The 6677-nt window shown below is 44.8% G+C and overlaps 1 long non-coding RNA gene across 1 annotated transcript in view; it reads right to left on the reverse strand.

Moving 5' to 3' along the window:
• Window positions 1-1089: 1089 nt before the first annotated feature.
• Window positions 1090-6677, reverse strand: part of LOC112214020 — a 23350-nt gene continuing 17762 nt past the window's right edge. The window contains exon 3 of the long non-coding RNA XR_002947945.2: window positions 1090-2182. This is a non-coding gene — a long non-coding RNA (uncharacterized LOC112214020). The remainder of the gene's footprint in view (window positions 2183-6677) is intronic.

A 6677-nucleotide genomic window follows, 5' to 3' on the forward strand; every position in this document is an offset into this window, starting at 1 on the left:
TACACGAGCATACATATACGCATGTATGCACGCGTACATCACACGCATCGTCGATCAGCATGCGTTTTATCCAGGCTGCGAAAATTCTTTTCAAAATTACGTGACGTTACACCGACGCAAATCCTCGGATTAAAAAATCCCAGTAAACACATATTGTACAATCCTTTCTACGATCTCTTTTATAATTCGCGATAATGTATTTGTCTGCCTTTATGTCCGTTCCTTCCGCGAAAAAGCCATTCGATTTACGGCAAATGGCTGACTTTTCCATTCCATCGAGCAATAATCAAAATGACGCCGTGCAAACGCTCTTACGTAACTACACGTTACAGTCGAAAAATATTACAAGATCGTTTATGCACGTATACGCGCAACGAAGGAATCGGCACGCAGCTCTTTTGTTCGATCATTATCAACGCATCATCGAAATCACGTACTTACGTAGTAGAAAACTTTTTCCATGCAGGAGTGGCGCGGGGAACACCTTGACAAGGCTGCCACTCTTGGAATTCGTTTCTCCCTCGGCATTCCGACGAAGTGCGTAATTGAACGAGCGAAACAGCGCATCGCGGTGAATAAGCGTGCACAATGAGCGAGACGGAGAACCGAAGAGCAACTAGTCGAGAGGAATATTACGCGGGATGAAACGAGTGAAAAGGAGTGTCGAGAAAAGCAGGAACGATTATGTGTGCGATACGAAAGGAGGGCAAATTCGAAGCGTTGCGAACGAGGATCGCTTTAGCACGGCATACAGGAGGTTCCGGTATCGACGGTACAATCGGCGAGAAGGTGATCCTACGTGAAAAAAAGAACAAATCAAAAATATACAGGTAATTGGTTGGTAATTGGTGGTACAAGCGGAAAGGGGGTGATTCTACGCGAAAAAAGAAGTCGAAAATATAGAATAAAAATTTTTTTTTTTAATTTTTCCATCGAGACAACGATCTACGGTGAGATTCGTTATAACGAGACGCGATAAAGTGCACGCGTACCGAGCCAAAATTCAAAGTCGATTTTCTCGAAAACAAAGCCTCGAACGAAAAATTTGTATTCCATATTTTCGACTTCTTTTTTCGCCTAGAATCACTCCCTTTGCGCTTGTACCACCAGTTACCAAGCACCCTGTAGAATAAGATTTTATCCGAGCGATCACGCTATCGAGACTTTGCTTCGTATTCGACAAAAATCGTATTTGAAGATTCGTCAAAAGCATCGAAACTTGGCTAATTCCGGTCTGGATGAAAGCGAAGAATCGACAAGAATCTGTTCTACGTATGAAAATAAGTAAAAAATGTAGACAATAAATACTTTTCGTAGGATGTTTCGTTTACGAGAAAATGAAACTCGAAACTTGATCGAACACGCGTGAGCCAACCCAATTCTTAATCAAACGCGGTGAAAATTCTACTTTCTTTAAAACCAGGCTTTGAAAGTCAGTTTTCTCGAAAATCGAGTCTCAAATGATTTCCAAGCCCGAAATAAAAAAAGAAAAAAAAAATGTATTCTATATTTTCGATCTATTTTTTAAATACGGAACCAGCCCCTCCTCGATTCTACCATCGATACTGGAACACCCTGTGTATAGCTTTCTAGTCGGGCTTACAAGGTCGACCGTTCACCGTTCCACGAAATTCGCGACACGTTCTAACGTAGCGACGGTATTGGTGAGGAATGGCAGCTCGTTCCGTGGCACAGGAAGCTCGTCATGGAATCGAGCGTTAAATACGTTCGGTACGCCGATCGAAGTAGTTGGCTATCGAGAGAGGCAAGGAAGGAGAAAGAGGGCCACGAGACGAAACGTCGGCAGAGGTTGCTGAACTTTCTACGAACGATTAGCGCGCGCGCACGATGGCATCGTTCGCATCGGTAGTTTAGCCAGAAAACGGAGCTTCGGGGGCATATTGTCACGTAACGTGAGCGCGTGGAAGTCGAACAGCATTCCCTTCGCGTGGTCGTTGCTCCTACTTTCGCGGATTCATCATGGTACCGCTTTCAAGTTCACTGATCGTCCGAAACTTTCGACGCGTGATCCTGCGTCTATTAAGCTGCGTCCTCACCGAGCCAACCAACGACCAACAACTTTTTCTCGCCTGCTGTTGCTGCATGTTCCAAACGGTAGGTAGCCAACTCTCAGAAGCCTGCGATCAACTCCGTCATTTTCTAACTTTCTCAGTTTCATCATCTGCAAACGTGATTATATGGTATTAAACTTCTCGAAGAGACAAATTATTTACAAACTATCTTTATAAACTTATTTATCGTAAAAAAAAAAGAAAATAACATAAATAAGGATAAATTCCAGTTCGGTACACGCTTTCTTTTCTTTTAAATTATGGAGTTAATCGATGTAGCTTGCGAGCCGCTCAAATACCAATTTATACGGACGTATTGTTCACCGTCGAAACGGTATAATCAGAGGAACACGTCGAAGCGATATTTGTTTTTAGTATTGTAGCAGGTTGTCTACGCGCGAATGTGTTGTGAAACAGCGGAGAAACTGTACGTACCGAAGGAACGTTTGTTTCTTTATTTTCCTTTGATCTTCGTCGAAACAGGCAACAGGTAGTAACCCTTTTGTTATGGACTACGGAAACGCGAAGAAACAAAGAAGATGGGGCAACGATCGGGCAACTTCTTCAACAAGTATGGCATATGGACGAGTTAGTTATTCGTTGCTGCTTCAGCGAGCAAACAGCTTGAGAAAATACGAAGAGACAACGCGCGATAAACAATCATTTTTTCAAAAAACATGGGACATGGACCGAAGGTTCCTCGTTGTCGAGGACTTTAGACATAGCCATCCTATGGATCATCGACGACTCCTTTCCCTTTATGCTTTCTCTTCGCTTCTCGTCGGACGTTGCAGCCGATGAAAGACGAAACGTGGATGGATGGGAAAGCATCGTGGAAAAGATGGACAACGTCGTAGCAGATAGAGGACCGCGTGGGCCGTGCGATTCCGCGACACTCGGGTACGTGGATCGCGTCATCCTTCTATTCTCGGATCGTCTAATTGTTCTAATTAAGAGGATTGCAGCTCTGGAATAACTCGACGAGTTTATATTTGTCCATGGACGCAGATGCGAGGGAAACGTGTTAACGGGTTGAGGAACGAGGAGTAGCAACGGCAGAGACCATCGAAATGAAACCGTTGCCGAGACGAAGATGGACGACGCGATGTTCTACCTTTGATCGTTTACGCTTTACATCTCCCGGCACCGACCTCCTTTTGCGAAGTTGGTTGAAAAGCCGTGGACTACGTTTAGACCGGAGATCTTTCTCGAGTGCTCTCGGGACTCTGATCCGGTTGGCAACTGGAGAGAAAACGAGGGAGGAAGAGCGAAAAAGAGGGAAGAGAAGGAAGAGCAGCGAAGAAAGAGGATGAAACGATAAAGTCGAGAAGACGAAGTTGAATCGAAGAGGTAGGAGACTAAGGGAAGCAGCGAGTCAACGAAGTAGGCATTTACGAAAATGTAGGACGCAAGCGTAACTCTTCGAATACAGTAGTCCTGCACTTATCGGAACTCGTAGAGGTACAAACATGTACAATCGAAGTCCATATAATAGAAACTCGCCAATTTCTCCCACTGTCCACTATGCTTTGTTCGTATAATAAAAGTTCGCGTTCGGATAAGTGAATCGAACCGGCAAAAGTTAATCGAAAATCGATTTCGTTCGAATAAATGCAGTCCTAATGGGTGACGATTCGACTGGGCTACGATTTGTCTATAGACGATCGCTCTGAAATTCTCAAATAACAAAATCGGTATCGATCGGGCTGTGAATAAGAAAGTGAGAAGAAGCGATAGATAGCGGCAGGTAGGTAACGGTGGATGCAATTTTTATCGAACAGATAGGCGAGATGTGCGTAAAGACGAGGCAGACGGAGCGACAGAGCGACGAATGAAAGAGCGGGCAAAGAAACTAACGCGAACAGAGACGAAAACGGAGAGAAAGACGAGGACGAAGATGAAAAGGAAAATGAAAATGAAGAACGAACGACTGACGAGGACTCCTCTGGTGAAGAAGTAGGAGGAAGAGTAGAAGGAGAAGGAGAACGACCACCTATACAAGGACCTACGCGGCCAGTGGGAATGGAATGCAGGTACGAGTCCAGTCGGCGACTTTACTCTTGCCTCCTCACCTCCTGATCAGCCTCCTTCACCTTTTCGTTCTTTTCTTCTTCCTCCTCTTCTCTTCTTTCTTCTCTTTTCTCCTCTCTTCTCGATGCCTCTACTAGGGAGCAGACCCGTTGCTCACCGAATCACCGTCGTGTTCCACCTACCGGCTTCACCACCTACTACTACTCTGCAGCTCGTACCACTTCTACCATTCTATACCGCTACTACTAATAATGATATCACCGCCGCTATTGTCACTGTCATCTGCCTCGATGCGGTCTTTTGCATCTACTCACAAACTAGTTATTAATTCTCATGTTACAATCATTTCGGATCGCGATCCTTTGTCGACCAAGTATCGTAGTTTTTCTATTATGCTATATCGCACTATATACGCGTAAATATAATGTACGACCACTGTATGCAATCGCGATAGTCGAGTCTCGTTACAGCGCTAACGATACTTTTTAGCGTTTCGTATGAAACTCGTAATATATTCGTTGCTGATTGTCGCGTCAATTTTAGAAAAATTCGTTGGGTGTTTGGCAGAATTTGCGAAATCGATGGCAAAAAGAAATATATAGACGGAATGTGGGAATAGAAAACGGCGGAGTTTTTCTTTTTTACAAGGAAAGCGTGAAACTGACGCGTGAAAGCGGGACGACGATAATTCGAGATCGAATTTGGCGATTAGGGTCGATCACCCAGCAGCGGTGGCGGTGGAAAGGGTCTGCAAGTGGAATGCGGTCGACGCGAGGCCCTGCCGTGGGAGACAGCCGAACGACTACACTGACTTACTAGTACATACATCCGGATTCGTTGTTGACCATGCGATTCGTTGATTTATCAACCTAAACGACTCTTCTATTCTCAGCTAACCAACTCTGTTCCTTGTTAATTTCCTCGTTTCATCGCCTAAATACACGATTGATATTCAATTCTCAAGAAAGTAAATGGCTTACTCGTACAAGTTCGTTTATCGCGAGAAAATGACACGAATTATTATTCGTAAATTCTAAGGTAAATGTAAAAGACTTCTAAACGACTCTGCTATTAACTTGCTCGTATTCCTCTTCGATTCTATGTCGAATCGAGCCTCGTGTCGAATTACGAGAAGGCATTCCGGTATGATCGCTCGAAGATGGATTCGTCGTCGATATCCTCGACTGTAGTGGAAGTACGCCACGGGTATCATCGTGCGAACGACGCACGGAATACCAAACGAACACGGCGGAGAAACGATAGGAAACTTCGGTTGGCCGCGGTTAGCACGGTTGCTCGACTTTGCTATTCTCTTGTTACTATTCGCTCTGCTGGACTTTGTCTCGGTCTATAGAATCTACGCGAATAGGCGAGGAACGTTAAGGATCTCGATCTCGATCGAATATCGAGAAATACCGATGCTTCCGCCGTTCAAGGTGGCAAGACGAGCGGTCATCGTTTCAAGGTTACGAATACCGATGTCCGTCGCCATTATAATATGATAATTCGCATCGATGATTCTTCGATGAATAATGGAGGACTAGTGGCGTCGTGTGCGTTATGTCATTGTCAATCTCGGCGCGTTACGATACACAGGAACCGCTTCATAATAGATCAGCCACGATTCGCGTCCCCCGACGTTTCCTCGTTTCGTTTTCGCGTCCGATTTATCGCCGTTACCTTGAATCCCAAATCAATCCGCTGTCCTGGATCGTTTTTCGCGTTCGATCGGAAAGAAAGAAGATCGTTGCTCTGTTTTCAACGGATTCTGCGCGTGATTTAGAATCTCGCGGTTTTGCGAGTCAATTGCGATCGAGCTGGATAGCGTTCTTCCGATTTTTGCGCGCGTTTCTTTGCGGTTCTTGTTGAAAGGCAAATATTTTCTCGCGAAATAGTTCTCGTGGTCGATCGTGTTCAACGAAGCTTGTTCCTTGCAAACACGAATTTCCAGCAGGAATTCTCGATAGTTCGTACGGGCCATTGAATTTGGATCGAGGACGAATGCGCAGGAATTGGAACAGTCACAGCAGGCATTTAGGTATTTTCGAGGTATTTTCCAGGCTGTCGATTCTAGACGCGCGATCACAACATTCTTGCACAATTGTCAAATACCCATGCGCGATAGTGACAAGTTTGGAAATCAATCGGCAATGATAAATAACGAGACTTATAAGTATTGTGCTAATATTGTATTGATAAATTTCGTACAAGAAGATGCAGACGTCGTGTCGTTCTTTAACCAAAAATCTCTATGATCGAACGTTTGAAAATGAACGGTGAATGTAAATGAAATTCAGATAAATATCAGAGAGAAGTGAAGGAACGAGAACGAATTCGATGATAAGTGTTGGCGAACGAAAAGCAGACCAACGGATGGTCAATTGCAGGTGCGACGCAGTCCTTGCGAGTTCCACGCTTTTCTATATCTATACGCGTATACGTCCATGTGCATAGAAACGTGCACGCGTATACGTAGAACGGCCATAGTCTCAGCGTGGGACCAAAGCGACTCAAAAAGTCGCACGCCGTGCAGAGGCTCTCAGGCAACGAACGCGGCGAACTTGAATGCGGCTC

The sequence above is a fragment of the Bombus impatiens genome, unplaced genomic scaffold, assembly GCF_000188095.3.
Source record: "Bombus impatiens unplaced genomic scaffold, BIMP_2.2 scf_4016, whole genome shotgun sequence".
Lineage (NCBI taxonomy): Eukaryota > Metazoa > Arthropoda > Insecta > Hymenoptera > Apidae > Bombus > Bombus impatiens.